Raw genomic sequence first — 17471 nt, forward strand, 5'->3', positions numbered from 1 at the left:
TTATTTATTAAATTTTCAGAGAGGAGAGAGAGAGAGAGAGAGAGAGAGAGAGAAAGAAAGAGAGAAAGAGAAGGGGGAGGATCAGGAAACATCAACTCCCATATGTGCCTTGCCCAGGCCAGCCCAGGGTTTCTAAACTGCGACCTCAGTGTTCCAGATCAATGCTTCATCCCACTGCGCCACCACAGGTCAGGCCCTGGTGTTCAGTTTTATAAGTTCTTTATAAATTTTGGTTATTAACCCCTTATCAAATGTATCAGCAAATATATTCTCCCATAGAAGGGGCTGTCTTTTTATTTTGTTAATGGTGTCTTTTGCTGTGCAAAAACTTTTTAGTTTGATATAGTCCCATTTGTTTATTTTGTCCTTTATTTGCCTTGCCTGAGGAGATATATCAGCAAAATATTGCTTCAAGAGATGTCTGAAAGTCTACTTCCTATGTTTTCTTCTAGGATTTTTATGCTTTTAGGACTTTTAAAACAGTCCTTTATCTGTTTTGAGTTTATTTTTGTGAATAGTATAAGTTGGTGATCTAATTTCATATTTTTGCATGTACCTGTCTAATTTTTTAACACTATTTATTAAAGAGACTGTCTTTCCTTCATTGTATTCTCTTGCCTATTTTGTCAAATATTGACCATAAAGTCGTGGGTTTATTTCTGGGTTCTCTGTTCTATTCTATGGATCTGTATGCCTGTTCTTATGCCAATACCAGGCTGTTTTGATTACAATGGCATTGTAGTGTAATATAGCTTGAGATCAGGAAGTGTGATACCTCTCACTTTGTTCTTCATTTTCAGGATTGCTGAGGCTGTTCAGGTTTTTTTTTTTTTTTTTTTTTTTTTTGGTTCCATATAAATTTTTAGGATATTTGTTCTTGATCTGTGAAAATAAGAACCTACAACCAAGCCCTGGCCGATTGGCTCAGTGGTAGAGCATCGGCCTGGCATGCAGGAGTCCCAGGTTCGATTCCCAGCCAGGGCACACAGGAGAAGCGCCCATCTGCTTCTCCACCCCTACCCCTCTCCTTCCTCTCTGTCTCTCTCTTCCCCTCCTGCAGCCAAGGCTCCATTGGAGCAAAGTTGGCCCGGGCTCTCAGGATGGCTCTGTGGCCTCTGCCTCAGGTGCTAGACTGGCTCTGGTTGCGGCAGAGCAATGCCCCAGATGGGCAGAGCATCGCCCCCTGGTGGGCATGCCGGGTGGATCCCGGTCGGGCGCATGTGGGAGTCTGTCTGACTGCCTCCCCGTTTCCAGCTTCAGAAAAATACAAAAAAAATAAAATAAAATAAAAAATAAAAAAAGAACCTACAACCAAGACTACTCTATCCAGCAAATCTGTCATTTAAAATTGGAGGAGAAATGCATTATTAGGCACCAGTTTATCAAAGTAACTCCTGGATGTATAAGAAAAGCTTCTTACGTTATTATTATGTGGATGGAAGAAATTCAGCTGAAAAATATTAAACATTAAACACTAATTGATTATATAATAGGTGCTTTGAATACAATACAACATTAATAAGACAAAGATCTTGTTCAAGTAACACACAACTGCATGGGCAGATTGATCTCATCCTGATTAAATAGACTAGGAGGTGGCAGCCTTAGCCGTCCATTGCTTTAACTTCCTGGAATAAAATCTGGCATTGTAATTCTTAAAAAAAAATCTATGATCATATTTTCTTTTTAGAGTTGCTTAGAAAAACATATAAATCAGACACCTGAATGTGCACACAGAATTCTTGAAGCCATAAAAACAGGGATTTTCCTTAGTTTGCATCTAATAAAGTAGAAAAGCAATCCACTTGACAGAAAGTGGGCTTCCTGAGGGCTCTGGCAGAGCCAAACTCTGCTGTCCACAGTGCTGGACATTCAGAGTGACGGGACTGTGTTGACATGTCACAATAAATGGGGCTCTGCTGTTACTCCTGGTGCCACTACCAACTGAAGGAAGAATTTCAAAGGTATGTTTTCCAGGGCTATGATATTAATGACTTTTCTTACTTCTGGTGGTTCACTCTACAAAGTACAGAACTCCTGGCAGTATATCTGGAAGGATTCTCCATGGACACCTGAATGTCATTGTGGGCTTCTTAGGATGAGTATAATGTGTTTTCATAATCTCAAAACTGCCACATTGGTTGGAAAGTGTATATTATTACTCATGAAGATAATTCTTAATCTTTCTATATTTTCACTTTGCCCCAGTTCATACACTTTAAGGAAGGCTCTCTTGGTAGTCAGAAACTCTGTATCGATAATAATAAGCATTTTTGCCCTGAGGTATGTGTGAAGAGAGATAAGGGTAAGGAGCACATCTTAGTTTTAATCTATTTTATACGGTTCATTTTTCTCATTTTTCTTTCAGTGGTTTAGTTGTGCTTCTGCTTTGTTGATAGAGCAGAACTTGCTAAGAAACAAAATGGAAAGAATGTTAGAGAAAAACATTAAGGATTTAGATCTCAAATGAACAATCAGAAAATATGTGGAGCACTTCGACAACAAAGTAACAGAAATTATGACTATATGCATGTTTATAGCATTTCATTCCCCCTCACTTACCACTTGGTTCTACTTAACCCCTGAGGATGTGTGATATGGGGGTATTTTATACCTTGGTGGTGTACAATTAGGAAGAAATGGGGACAAGAAGGGCCACTTAAGATGGAATTGGAGTAGAAGAGGCTAGGGAATCTTCAAGGAGAGAGGTTGGAAAGCAACTTTGGTGTGAGGAAAGTTGGCTGGAGGGAGAAGGAATTTATGAAGTGTTAATGTAGTCCATATAGTCTCTGATATTTCAAAGATTACACATTAAAAATGAGTAATTTTGAAATAGTCTTTTTGTCTTCTGGACTAGGTTTTCTCAATTATGGTACTATTCCAAGAGGCTGCGTCACCTGAATAGACTGCTGCTGAGTCATCTATTCAAAGATAAATTTACTTAATTAATATCCTTTATATGTATTTTACCTCATAAAGTTTTTTCTTTAATTTTTGTGCATTCCTTTAGTGGGTTCCTTATAAACAGAGCCTGACCAAGAATCAAGTGCACTTGATTTGTGGAGGGAGTCCTCTTCAGAAGAACTTCTGCAAGAGAGCGTGCAGCGAAGTAAGGAGAGAGAGGGAAGTGAAGATGTGGTTTGAGGTCAAGTTTAGTTTTGGTTTAGTGCGTGGAGAAGTTTTGGGCCCTTAAATGTGTAGATGAGAAAAGAGTTTTATAGAAAGTAATCCCACAGGGTTATCTGATCATAAATTCTTAACTTTGAGGGTCATGGTGGGTATTCATGTCCTGGGCCTTTAACTTCTTTAGTGAAAGGTTTTAAGACAGGCTGTCTATTGTTCTTGTGCATCTATTAACACACCTTTAAAATATCAGAAGTGATACCTCTCCAAGAGAGTATTAACCCTCCAGAGAACACATAATTTTGTTAACTATCCCATAATTTAGTCCCCGCCTTGCTGTCTCTAATTTTTAGGTTCCTCCTTAATTTCCATTGCATAAATGAATCTGCAAAACTATTATCCTCCAGAGCATTTGAGATCTTGCTTCCTGGCATGTTTCATCAGTTTGACTCAAACTTTTATAAAAATTCTCTACAGGTTTGTCAACAACTGCACAGGAGAATTAATCCCATACCATTAGCACTCAGTCATGGGGTGTGCTAAATAAAGTCACTTATGACACTTGTTAAAGATTGATAATCTCAATACATACTTTCTTCAAGGGAAGCTATTACAATGGAGTTTTGTAGCAAAGGAAAGAGGACTCAGCTTGGACTCCAATGAGGATAAATGGGATTCATAACCAAGGAGCAGGGTCGGGGTGAGTGAGTGGTAGAAAATAACTAAAGAACAAGGAGGATTGTTGCTAGGGTGACTCAACAGAATTTTTGCTGAATGCAGGCCAGGGTGATAAGACATCATGTGTAGGGAAAAAGGAATTTGATGAGATAGAGTGAGGAATATTTTGCCCAACTTATTAAGCAGGATTTTTACTCAAACTGGATCCTATAAAGACAGAGAAGAAATCCTATGGTTCAGCCTAGTGGAGCGGAGTGTTCAGAGGAGCTAATAAAAGCTTGATCAAAGGAGAGAGCCTTTGTCAGGTGGTGCATATCTTTCCTGGGTAAAGTGGCTTCTGCCAGCCCAGGGCAATTTTCTGGAGGGGAGTACCTGTGAACTGTTAGCCGTCCACACTCACAGCAGCTAGGGGTTGGGTGGAGGCACCATATCTATAAAAATAATTTGGCACTATGCAACAGCAGGTTAGGATTTATAAAGAGTGGCACAGAGGTACATGAGGTAGACTAGGCTGGCATCTATGTTGGGCCATTTGAAGAGGCATACTATTTCTTCATGCCAGTCCAATCACATGATATCTGGAATCCTTAACAGTGACTTTTAAATCTTATGCCTAGGTCTCCAGCCACATTTTTGGACACTCTACCCCTTACGTTCTACTTTTGCCTTATACCAAACTTTTTATTTTTAACTTTTGAGAGTATGTTTATTAAAGCTGGGGACAATGAAACAAGGGAGGGCTTAGGATAGAATAAGCAATAGGAGAGAGTCTAGGTGAGACTACTCTGGCTGTCTGGAAAGCCAAAGATTTTTTCTAGAGAGGCAAGATCAGGGGGTTAGCCTGGATGAGTGCCACTGCCCACTGCTCCCTGACTGCAGGTGTCGTGGGGTCCCTTAGAGTTTAGGAGATGCAGTTCTGTGGGGGAAGGAAGTGTGTGTGGGGAGGAGGCACAGGCATGCTCCAGGGAGGGGTAGTATGCCCCAGACTTCTTCAGTTCCCTAAATCCTCCGTCCTTTCTCTCATCCATACCCTACTCTTTAATTCTTCATTGGTACCTTCATTTGACTGCTTCCTGTGCTTCTTATTGCCATAACGTAGACATCACTCCTTCCTGGAGGCTTTTGTTGGTGCCTTATCTCCTTCCAGCCTACTCCTAAGGCACTGTGTACTGCCTTTTATAGCACTTTCCAGAATGTGTTTTAATTGATGGTAGACTTCCTTATCCATGCATCCGTATAGATTGCAAAGTCTTAAAGAAGACATTAAAATTGTGCTCACTCCCGGAAGAAAGATGGCCGTGGCCTAGCCGAGTCCGGTCACGGTGCTCGGCTGCTCTCGGCGGATCTTGGGCGCTCCTGGCCACCCTTGAAGGCCATCCCGTGGTCTGGACCTAAAGGGCCATGGCGTGCAGGCAGGCTCTCTGCTGTGGCCTGGCTTCTTGCTGCATCTGGCTCCTGGGTGTCACCCTTCTGAGGGACGTATCTGCCCGGCCTGCCAACCACTCTTCTGCCCAAGACAGAGCAGGCCACAGGGAGGACAATGAGATCCTGCCCCTAGACCACCTGAATGGAGTGAAGCTGGAGACGGATGGGCACCTCAACAAGGACTTCCACCAGTAGGTCTTCCTGGGGAAGGACACCGATGGGTTCGAGGAAGATGCAGAGCCTCGGAAGAGCCGGAGGAAGCTGATGGTCCTTTTCTCCAAGGTGGATGTGAACGCCGACAGGAGGATCAGTGCCAAGGAGATGCAGCGCTGGATTGTGGAGAAGACAGCTGAGCACTTCCAGGAGGCCGTGGATGAGAGCAGGGCGCGCTTCTGTGCACTGGACCCTGATGGCGCCGGCCGCGTGTCGTGGGATAAGTACAAGGTGAAGTTCTTGGCGAGCATTGGCTACGACGAGAGAGAAGTTGCTGAGAAGATCAAGAAAAACCAGGAGCTGAAAGTGGACGAGGAGACACAGGAAGTTCTGGAGAACCTTCAAGACCACTGGTACCAGGTGGACAACCCCCCCTCGGACCTGCTGCTGACCGAAGACGAGTTCCTGTCCTTCCTGCACCCCGAACACAGCCGCGGCATGCTCAAGTTCGTGGTCAAGGAGATCGTCTGGGATCTGGACCAAGATAGTGACAAGCTGCTCTCTCTGCATGAGTTTTTCTCTCTGCCTGTGGGCACTGTGGAGAATCAACGAGGCCAGGACATCGAGGACAGCTGGGTGAGAGACAGGAAGAAGGAGTTTGAGGAGCTGATCGATGTCAACCACAACGGGATAGTGACCATGGCGGAGCTGGAGGAGTACATGGACCCCATGAACGAGTACAACGCCCTCAACGAGGCCAAGCAGATGATCGCCACAGCGGATGAGAACCAGAACCAGCACCTGCAGCCTGAAGAGGTGCTCAAGTACAGTGAGTTCTTAACGGGCAGCAAGCTCATGGACTACGCCCCCAATGTGCACGAGGAGTTCTGAGCCCGCCTGCGCCCATCTGCGTCACGTGCCCATAGGGCGTGGTCGACGTGCGCAGGAGTCCCGCGTAATCGCTGCATCGTTCTTCTGAGAACTGGGCGCCGCCCGGGGTCACTGACCGCGTCAGGGCCTCTGGCTCCTCATGTCACGGGAGATAATGCAGCTCCCTGGTTTCCTTGATGATGAGAAGTTGACGCTGCGGTGGCCCTCCTGCTGGAAACCAGTGTGGCGATGGGTGGGCGGCCTCAGAGCTGCTGTCAGTGTTCAGTCTCTGAGAAATATACACAAACTTGTGTCAAGAATCACATCAACTTGCTCTAAAAAATAATAAAATAAAATAAAATAAAATTGTGCTCACTATTGTATTTCAGTGCCCAGCATATATACTAAGTACATACATTATGAATTTATATATGAATATATACATAAATAAATGAAAAATATCTAAAATTTTTATTTCTATGAGAGTGAATATGATATATATCTGTTAAAATGTGTAGTAATATAAAATATAGGTAGATTAATCCACACATCTAAAAGAAGATCTTCTAGGTCAAATATAAATTTTGACAGGATCAAAAAAGAACGAGATAGTGAATCCCACTGAGACAGCTGCTGATTTAGGTAAACAGTTTATCTCCCACACATAGTAAATCTATTTTTTAAATGTATATACCTGCTGTCATCTAATAGCATGCAAATTTATATGAAACCATATCTGCAATCAAGGTGACATTTATTGTGCATTGTCTCAAAGGAAATTAAAAATACAAGTCTCACTGGGAGGGATATAATAGATGTCTGTATAGTTTTTATCTTTAAAGAGAAGCTTTTCAGGAAAAGGCTGGGAACTGATTGCCTAGGCCAGAAGAGAACCGCTTCATCCAAGTGGATGTGGATACAAGTACTAGTACTATGTGATTAGGAAGAGCATGAGAGTTAGAGTCCTAAAAGCTCTGATGTGGAGATGGCCTTGGCTGGTACCATTGCCATCCTCATTCCACAGGTTCATCATTTGTAACAGTCTCAACCTAACAGGTTGTTGTGGAGAGTCAGTGAGATTATGCATCTGATAGGCTGAGGACAGTGCCTAGCATACACTAAATGCTCAATGACTTTTGCTATTTCACCATAACACACCATACTGGGAGAACATGGGGTGAGGATGGTAGTTACTCAACCTGATGCATATAAGAATACTGGACATAAGCATGAGTGGAAGTATTCTTATGCAGAATGGTGGAGAAATAGAACTGACCACCAAATCCACCCATTCATTGCCCCATCGTGCCTAGTTGAAACCTGCATATGGAGTGTAAGAATGTATGACCCCGCTACCCCTAATGAACACTTAGTATGTGTCGGACACTTGAACTTAAGACTATCTCTAGTCTTTTCATTATTTGCAAGTTACACACTATCATCTCATTGAAATATAAGAAAAAGAGGCTCAAAAACATGAAAGGATGTGCCAATGCTGATACAGCCATAAAGTGACAAAACCAGGGTTAGTTAAATCCAGGCAAATGTTGAAGGCAAATGTTAAAGTTAATTTTAGAAAAAAATATTTGAGGGCAAAACAAAAACCAGGATCTTGGCACTATATTTTCTTTTCCTTCTAACTGTTAGCAAGCTATTAGCCAGCCCTCAAAGCAAGTGCATGCTCTTACTGACATAAGGATGGGACAGAGGCTAATTAGCATGTAACTGAAAAGTAATGTTGTGTGATTTCCCTTGACCCTAGTCTCCAAGGCAACTCAATTTCTCATTCTACCTTTTCTAAGTGCTAGGGAATGGATGTGCTTTGGAACTCCTTTTGATTTATTCTATTTTCTCTGTAATTTACTTTGCACTGTCCACCTATTTATTAGATATACATCAGCCTTACAAACACAGATGTCTAAATATTAGAAACATCAATTTAAAGATATTTTTCTGACTCTTCATTTATGTGTTATGCACATGATAAAAATGGTCTATGCACTACTGTGAAGACTCATTTCAAATATAATTGCAGTAATCTTGTGATTTATATAGAATTTCCACAAGATTTTTATTTAATTCTTATAAAACTTCAATAGATAAGCAAAGCAGACATTGCTAATTGTCTTTACAGATGGTGAAAATGAGGATTAAAGAGATCAAATGATTTATCTAGTTCACAGCTAAAGAGAAACAGACTGGAATCAAGCCAGGTATGCTGTTTTTATTTTAATAAAATATATAATATGTTTCTCTCCATTATAAAACAAATTTACATATACTGTATTATAAAATATTAGAAAAAGTACAAAAGAAGAATGTAAGAAAAATTACCTAACATCCAAAGATAATCACTATTTAGATCTTGGTATATGGTTGTTCAGTTTTTAAAAATACATAGGCATTTAAAAAGTATGGTTTTGGTTAAAATGCATATATGTCTACATTTCATTTTTTTTCTGGTTGACATTTGCTATGCATACTTTTTAAAATGTTTATATAATTTTTTTTTTTTTTACTTGAGCCTTTTCACAATATAAAAATTAAGAGTCAGTCATCTCTCACTCCTGGAACCAGTGTAAACAGCCCCAATATATAGCCTGAAACCATTAAAATCAGCATATGTAAATTAAAGTATATATTTTTCATAATATAAACCTATGTTATATATAAATATAATATATATTGCAATATATAAATAAGGTTTATTTTATTTTTCAATTACAGTTTACATGCAACACTGTTTTGGGGGGGGGTTTGTTTTTTTTTTTATAAATAAATTTTTATTAATTTTAATGAGGTGACATCAATAAATCAGAGTACATATATTCAAAGAAAACATGTCCAGGTTATCTTGTCATTCAATTATGTTGCATACCCATCACCCAAAGTCAGATTGTCCTCCGTCATCTTCTATCTAGTTTTCTTTGTGTCCCCCCCCCCCCATAACCACCACACTCTTGTCCATGTCTCTTAGTCTCGTTTTTATGTCCCACCAATGTATGGAATCATGCAGTTCTTGGTTTTTTCTGATTTACTTATTTCACACCATATAATGTTATCAAGATCCCACCATTTTGTTGTAAATGATCTGATGTCATCATTTCTTATGGCTGAGTAGTATTCCATAGTGTATATGTGCCACATCTTCTTTATCCAGTCTTCTATTTTTTTTTTTTACATTGATTAAAGCCTTTGAGCAAACTCTTGGCCAATAAAGCAAGAATCCATAAAAGAGTAATGTCCTTAACATGTTCACCAAGTCCAAGTTGGCACCAACACCATTCCAAATCCCTGCAACATGCAACACTGTTTTGTAATAGCATCAGGTATGTAGCAGAATAGCTAATCATACTCTTTACAGCGATGCTTCCCACACTTCAGGAACTCACCTGGCATCATACATAGTTATTACAGTATTATTGACCATACTCCCCACACTGTACTCCACATGCCTGTGACTATTTTGTAACTACGAATTAGTACTTATTAGTCCTTTTACCTATTTTACCCACTCCCCCTAAACCACCTCCCCTCTGACAGCCGTCTGTTCATTCTCTATATGAATCTGTTTCTATTTTGTTTATTTTGTTCTTTAGATTCCACATATAAGTGAAACCATATGGTATTTGTCTTTATCTCTCTGACTCATTTTACTTAGTATACTACTCTCTATATCCATAAATGCAGTTAGTTACAAATGGTAAGATTTCATTTGGCCCTGGCCGGTTGGCTCAGTGGTAGAGCGTCCGCCTGGCATGCGGAAGTCCCGGGTTCGATTCCCGGCCAGGGCACACAGGAGAGGCGCCCATCTGCTTCTCCACCCCTCCCCCTCTCCTTCCTCTCTGTCTCTCTTCCCCTCCCACAGCTGAGGCTCCATTGGAGCAAAGATGACCCGGGCGCTGGGCATGGCTCTATGGCCTTTGCCTCAGGCGCTAGAGTGGCTCTGGTCGCAACAGAGCAACACCCCAGATGGGCAGAGCATCGCCCCCTGGTGGGCGTGCCGGGTGGATCCTGATCGGGTGCGTGCGGGAGTCTGTCTGACTGCCTCCCCATTTCCAGCTTCAGAAAAATAAAAAAATAAAAAAAAAAAAAGATTTCATTTGAAAGATTTCATTTGTTCTATGGCCGAGTAGTATTCGATTGTATAGATCCCTTCACTTTTTTATTCACTCATCTATTAATGGGTACTTGGGTTGCTTTCATATCTTGGCTATTATAAATAATGCTGTGGTGAACATAGGGACACATATATTTTTTTGAATCAGTATTTCAGGTTTCTTTGGATATATTCCCAGAAGTGGAATTGCTGGATCATAAGGCAATTTCAATTTTTTTCTTTTGTTTTTTAGGGGGAAACACAAATGCAGTCCCCCACTGTCATAAATTATCCAGTCAAATTTTCCATATTTGGGGAAATCGCAGGGGTCAGCACATCCGGAGTGCAATGAATAAGCCTCGCTCTGGGAAAACCACCTTCATGATAATGGTAACTTCCCTGCCAGTTAATTTTTTGAGAACCCTCCATACTGTTTTTCACAGTGACTGCATCAATACACATCCCCAGCAATAATAGTGTATAAGGATTCCCTTTTCTCCACATCTTCACCAACACTTGATGTTTCTTAATTTATTGATGGCAGCCTCTGGCCGGTGTGAAGCAATATCTCATTGTGGTTTTAATTAACATTTTTATGATAATTAGTGATTTATTTATTTTTTTTTTTAATTTTTCCAAAGCTGAAAACAGGGAGGCAGTCAGACAGACTCCCGCATGTGCCGACCGGGATTCACCCGGCATGCCCACCAGGGGGCAATGCTCTGCCTCTCTGGGGCGTCGCTCTGTTGCATCCAGAGCCATTCTAGCACCTGAGGCAGAGGCCACAGAGCCATCCTCAGCACCCGGGCCATCTTTTGCTCCAATGGAGTCTTGGCTGCGGGAGGGGAAGAGAGAGACAGAGAGGAAGGAGAGGGGGAGGGGTGGAGAAGCAGATGGGCGCTTCTCCTGTGCACCCTGGTCAGGAATCGAACCCAGGACTCCTGCATGCCAGGCCGATGCTCTACCACTGAGCCAACTGGCCAGGGTGATAATTAGTGATTTTGAGCATCTTTTTATATGTCTATTTGCCAGCTGTATGTTCTCTTTGGAGAAGTGTTAATTCAGGTTCTCTGCCCACTCTTTAATTGGATTGTTTATTTTTTCAGGGGAGGATGTTGAGTTTTATAAGTTCTTTATAAATTTTGGATGTTAACTCCTTATGAGATATATTCGCAAATATATTCTTCCATTCAATAGTTTGTGTTTTGATTTTGTTGATGGTTTCCTTCGCTGTGCAAAAACCTTTTAGTTTGATGTAGTCCTATTTGCTTTTTTCTTTTGTTCTACTTGTCCAAAGAAATATGTCAGAAAAAATATTACTGAGAGAAATGTCAGATTTTATTGCCTATTTGTCTAGGAGTTTTATGCTTTGAAGTCTTACATTTAAGTCTTCAATTCATTTTGAACTTATTCTTTGTATGTGGTATAAGATGATCTAGTTTCACTTTTTTGCATGTATCTGTTCAATTTTTCCAAAACTATTTGTTGAAATACTGTCTTTACCCCATTTACATTTTTGCATCCTTTATCAGATATTAATTGACTGTATAGGATGGGTTTATTTCTGGTCTATCTATCCTGTTTCATTGATCTATGTGACTATATTTTTATGCTAGTATTATGCAGTTTTGATTACTATTGACTTGTAGAATAATTTGTTATCAGGTAGCATGATATCCCAAACTTTGTTCTTTTTTCTCAAGATTGCTTTGGCTATGTGAAGCCTTTTGGGTTCCATATACTCTTTGAAAATATTTATTCTAGTTCTTTGAAACATGCTTTTGGTATTTTGATAGAAATTGCTTTGAATCTATAGATTGCTTTGGGTACTTTGGATATTTTAATGATGTTAAATTTTTTGATATATGAACATGGTATATATTTCCATTTATTTGTATCTTCTTTAATTTCTTTTTTCAGTACATTTTTTTTATCTCCTTGGTTAAATTTATTCTTAGGTATTTTCTAAAAGCAATAAAAAAATAGGATTGTTTTCTTAGTTTTTCTTTCTGATATTCATTATTGGTGTATAAAAATGCAACCAATTTATTAATATTATTTTGTACACTGCTACTTTATTATATTTGTTGATCAATTTTATAGGGTTTTTTGGTAAAATATTTAAGGTTCTCTATATACAATATCGTGTCATCTGCAAACAATGACAGTTTTAATTCTTCCCAGCATGGATTCCTTTTATTTATCTTTATGTTCGATTGCTGTTACTACATTGAATAAAAGTAGTGAAAGTAGACATCCCTTTACTTTCAATCTGTATGTGTCTTTCAATCTGTAATAGGTCTATTGTAGGCAGAATATATATGCATCTTTTTTAATCTTATCCATTCAGCTGTCCTATGTCTTTGATTTGACATTTAATCTATGTACATTTTAATTGCTTGTTGATAAGTATGTATTTATTGATATTATCATTTTATTATTGATATTTATGTTTCTCTTTCTTTCTTTCTTTTTTTTTTTTTTTTACAGAGACAGAGAGAGAGTCAGAGTGACGGATAGACAGGGACAGAACAGACAGACAGGAATGGAGAGATGAGAAGCATCAATCATTAGTTTTTCGTTGTGCATTGCGACACCTTAGTTGTTCATTGATTGCTTTCTCATATGTGCCTCGACCATGGGCCTTCAGCGGACCGAGTAACCCCTTGCTTGAGCCAGCGACCTTGGGTCCAAGCTGGTGAATTTTTCCTCAAACCAGATGAGCCCGCGCTCAAGCTGGCGACCTCGGGGTCTCGAACCTGGGTCTTCGCATCCCAGTCTGACACTCTATCCAATGCGCCATGGCCTGGTCAGGCCTTTCTTTCATTTTTTAAGAAAGTCTCTAACATTTCTTTTAATACTGTCTTGTTGATGATGAACTCCTTACCTTTTTCTTGTCTGGGAAGCTCTTTATTTCTTCTTCAATTTTAAATGGTAGCCTTACTGGGTAGAGTATTCTTGGTTATAGGTCCTGGGTTGTTTTTTTTGTTTTTGTTTTTTCGTATTTTTCTGAAGTTGGAAACAGGGAGGCAGTCAGACAGACTCCTGCATGTGCTGGACCGGGATCCACCGGCATGCCCACCAGGAGGTGATGCTCCGCCCCTCTGGGGCGTCACTCTGTTGCAACCAGAGCCATTCTAGCACCTGAGGCAGAGGCCACAGAGCCATCCTCAGTGCCAGGTAAACGTGGCTCCAATGGAGCCTTGGCTGCGGGAGGGGAAGAGAGAGACAGAGAGGAAGGAGAGGGGGAGGGGTGGAGAAGCAGATGAGCACTTCTCCTGTGTGCCCTGGCTGGGAATCAAACCTGGGACTCCTGCACGCCAGGCCGACGCTCTACCACTGAGCCAACCGGCCAGGGCCTAGGTCCTGCTTTTAATCATTTTGAATATTTTGTGCCAATTCATTCTAGCCTGAAAAGTTTCTGTTGAGAATCAACTGACAGTCTTATGGGACCTCCCTTGTAGGCAACTGTGTTTCTTATGATATTTTAAAGATTCTCTCTTTTTCTTTAACTTTTGCCATTTTAATTATAATGTGTCTTAGTGTGGGCCTCTTTGTATTTTGTATGCTGCTTAGACACCAGACTTGGGAGGAGATGAACAAAAGGAGGCTCAAGAGAACTATAGGGATGTATTAAGAGGTGAACACAGTTTAAAGAAGAAACTATATAGAAATATATCCTTCCAAAGTTTTATGTTATAAAATTTTAAATAATATTTCTTCTTTGCATTTGATTGACAATATATATATTATTTTTTATTTTTATTTTTTGTTTAATTATAAAGACAAAGTTTAGAAAGAAACATGAGGAAAATATAGTTGTAGTAGTTGTGGGGAAAAACAGCTGTGTTAGGCTTGCTCACTGGTTTCCTTGCTGCAGGCACATTGCAAAATTAATGTGTGAGTATTGGCAGAAAGCCCTGTGTATGTCTCTATAAAAAGCTAGGGGTGCTTTCCCTTAGTGGTAATTCTCCCAGATTGCTCTCCTGCCACTGCGAGCTGTGTTCTCTGATTCCCTCAGCTGCCATCATGAGGGGCAGTTCCTGATCCCTTGCCCTCTACTGTGAAAGATGGTTTGTTTGTTTTTTTTGTTTATTCGCTTGCCCGTCTCTGCAAGCCTCCAATAAATGGGTTATAGCCTGACCGTTTACAACTACAGTTCTAGTAGAATCCAGTGTGAACCTGTCTGGCCTCAACCACCAGCATTACATCTGGTATAGTAAGCAGGATTTGGATCAGATTGGTATGGATATGCCAACACCCTTGAAGGGTGGGATAGAGGAGTAGTCATTCTTCAGTATATGGTTCTCTGTGACTGTCCTTTTGGGGGCCATGGGTTGGGTGTTTTTTATAGCCCTGTGAGAAGAAACTGAGAGCTCTGTGTGAGAAGCTTCCCAAGGTTAAAAGCTCCAGGATGAGCTGAAGACTGAGCATCAACAATGGCATGAGTTGGAATAGTCACTGGAGAAGAGTTTCAGATTTGAGAACTGCAGGTCAAGTTACAGGGTGAGACCCAGTGATGGCTTGAACTGGAACGAGTACTAGAGAAGGAGACTGACCTCTCTCAAGAGCTTCAGTGTGAGATACAAGCTGAGCACCAATGGCGCCTGAAACAGGAATGGCTGCTAGAGAAGAAATTATGGGTTTAGGAGCTGCAATTTGCCCTGGAAGCTGAATATTGGCAGTGATGGTTGTTAGAGAAACAACTGTGGGTTCAAGAGCTTGAGTTTCAGTTTCAGGCTGAGAGCTAGCAGCCACAGGAGCTAAAATGAGTGCTAAAGATGGAGCTGTATCCATGCCAGCAGAGTGGCTCTGAGTTGGTGGGAGCAACCATTTACAACTCCTCCTTTTCTGAGGAGGAGGTTCGGGCTGAAACTGTCATCTGCAGACTCAGAGTCTGTCTAGTGGTCATTTAGAAGTAAAAACCCAGCATCCAAGAGTTCCTCAGGGGAAGACACAGCCCCCTCTACAGGTAGGGGAGCACTCTGTGGTCTGGCCCCACACCCAGGCAGAGCTGATGGAGTTAGGGAAACAATTCAGGCAGAAACCCATCAAGCCCTTGGCAGCTTGGTTTCTGTGGCTGTGGGACATACGGGTGGATGGCATCATGCTCTCTGGAACAGAGATGGAGAAATTAGCTGCCATTACCATGCTCTCCTCCCTGAGGCAGCATCCTCAGAACTGCCAAGACAAGCAGGAAACCATACCCTATTTGAATGGGTGATGGCTGCCATTTGTACAGTCTGGCAGAATGCTGGAGACCTGCCAGAGGCAGTGAGTTGGTGGCAGACATATACAGAGCTAGAGCAAGTCCTCTGGGAACTAGGTATGAAGAATGCTGCTTTCCACCTGAGGTCCTGTGAACCAGATGAAGAATTGTTCACAGTAGGGATGAGTGACCTTATTCTCTATAGCACCCATCAGCCCTTTTTGGGTCACTAGTGGCTATCTTGAGTCCCTGTGTGTGGCAGCTCATCTACTCAGTTACATTAGTAGTAACAGATTTGGTTGAGGTAGAGGAAACACAAAATCATAGAACTGTGAGGGCTTCTGCCAAGGCTGCCCCCACCCTGACTAATGAGGAATGAGCCTATGACATGAACAAAGGTGTGAATAGATTTTATTATGTCCAGGGCTGATAGAGAGAAATTAGATGGCAAGTCTAATAAAGTTCTTTTGGAAATTTGGCAGCAGCTAAAACCAGAATAGAGGTTCCAGCTGCTGAGATGAATGGTCACAGCAGCTACCAATAAAAGAGTTGGTGCGCAGGTGGCACAGTTCTAAGATTACATGATGGAGACATCTGAGGGAAAGGAGGACACCTAAAACCTGTTCTTCTAGTTTGAATAGGGGGAAGGCCAAGGGATCTGTCTAACAGGGTCAGGCAGAGACTGGAGGCCCCATGTGAAATTGTCAATCCATTGGTCCCTTCTAATGTACAAAGGGTGTTAGGTCGTGGTGGTACATGTGCAGAATGTTCCTTCCTCCATGGGAACCCTGAGCAGGTTGCTGGGATCCCAATAGCCATTGACAGTTGTGGGAGCCAAACTGTTCAAGTAAAGCCAATAACTATTCCATTGGGAATAAAAAGACTGCCTCCTAAGCCATACAAGGTATATGTATCTTCTATTCCTGAATATTTTGGGGGTAGATGTCTTACAAAAACTGTGGATGGGAAATATAGCTGGTGAGTTCCACCTGCAGGTCCAGGTTGTGAAGGCAGTGTTGTGGGGACATGCAGCAAATTTCCCCTTGCAATTACCCATTCCCCAATGTGTGACTAGCACAAAGCACTACTGCCTGCCAGTTGGTTATGAAGAAATCACAGGGACGATCCTCGAGCTAGAAAAGGTGGGGATCATCCAGACAGTGCACAGCCCTTACAACTCCCCAGTGTGGTCTGTGCATAAACCAGATGGAACCTTACGAATGACAGTGGATTACAGGGAACTTAATAAACTTGTTTCCCCTTTGCCTGCTGCTCTTCCCTTGATAGCTAACCAGATGGATTGGACAGAGCCAAATATCAACAGTACAATGATTGAAATTTCTTTTGAGAGCCAAAATTTTTAAACTTAAACTATATAGGTAGATACATTCCTTACTGAGGTAGCGCCCGCACATGATATTTTGTGGAAGAGCCACATTCAAGGGACCAAAGAGTCGCAAGTGGCTTGCGAGCTGCAGTTTGCTGACCAGGGGGCTAAGCCATGAGTTGGGAACATACCACTTTGTGGCAGATTTGGCTAATACATTTTTCTCTATTGATATTGCTGCAGAGAGTCAAGACCAATTTGCTTTCACTTGGGAAGGGTGACAATGGACCTTTATGGTATTACCCCAGGGCTATTTGCATAGCTCCACCTCTGTCATGGGCTGGTAGATGCTGAACTGGCTAAATGAAAACAGCCAGAGGCCATTTGTATGTATATTATATTAACGATATTAGGCTAACCAGTGACTTTCTTCCAGAATTGGAACAAGCAGTCTACCCTACTATCCCATATGAAAGGGTGTGGCTGTGCAGTCAACGAGGGCAAATTACAAGGATCTGGGTTATCTGTTAAGTTCTTGGGGGTTGTCTGGTCGGGTAAGACAAAAGTTATCCCTGATGCAGTTATAC

At 41.4% G+C, this 17471-nt stretch overlaps 2 non-coding genes and 1 pseudogene across 2 annotated transcripts; 2 read left to right on the plus strand and 1 right to left on the minus strand.

Annotated features, from left to right (window-relative positions):
- The first annotated feature begins 5087 nt into the window (after positions 1–5087).
- On the plus strand, positions 5088–6588 carry LOC136389513 (45 kDa calcium-binding protein pseudogene; annotated as a pseudogene).
- Positions 6589–9967: 3379 nt separating this feature from the next.
- On the plus strand, positions 9968–10043 carry TRNAA-GGC (transfer RNA alanine (anticodon GGC)). Its single transcript has one exon. It is a non-coding gene; the product is annotated as a tRNA-Ala (tRNA).
- A 555-nt stretch (positions 10044–10598) lies between these two features.
- Positions 10599–10762, minus strand: LOC136390017 (U1 spliceosomal RNA). The gene has a single exon (XR_010748546.1). It is a non-coding gene; the product is annotated as a U1 spliceosomal RNA (small nuclear RNA).
- Positions 10763–17471: the final 6709 nt, after the last annotated feature.

Source organism: Saccopteryx leptura, chromosome 1, assembly GCF_036850995.1.
Source record: "Saccopteryx leptura isolate mSacLep1 chromosome 1, mSacLep1_pri_phased_curated, whole genome shotgun sequence".
NCBI lineage: Eukaryota > Metazoa > Chordata > Mammalia > Chiroptera > Emballonuridae > Saccopteryx > Saccopteryx leptura.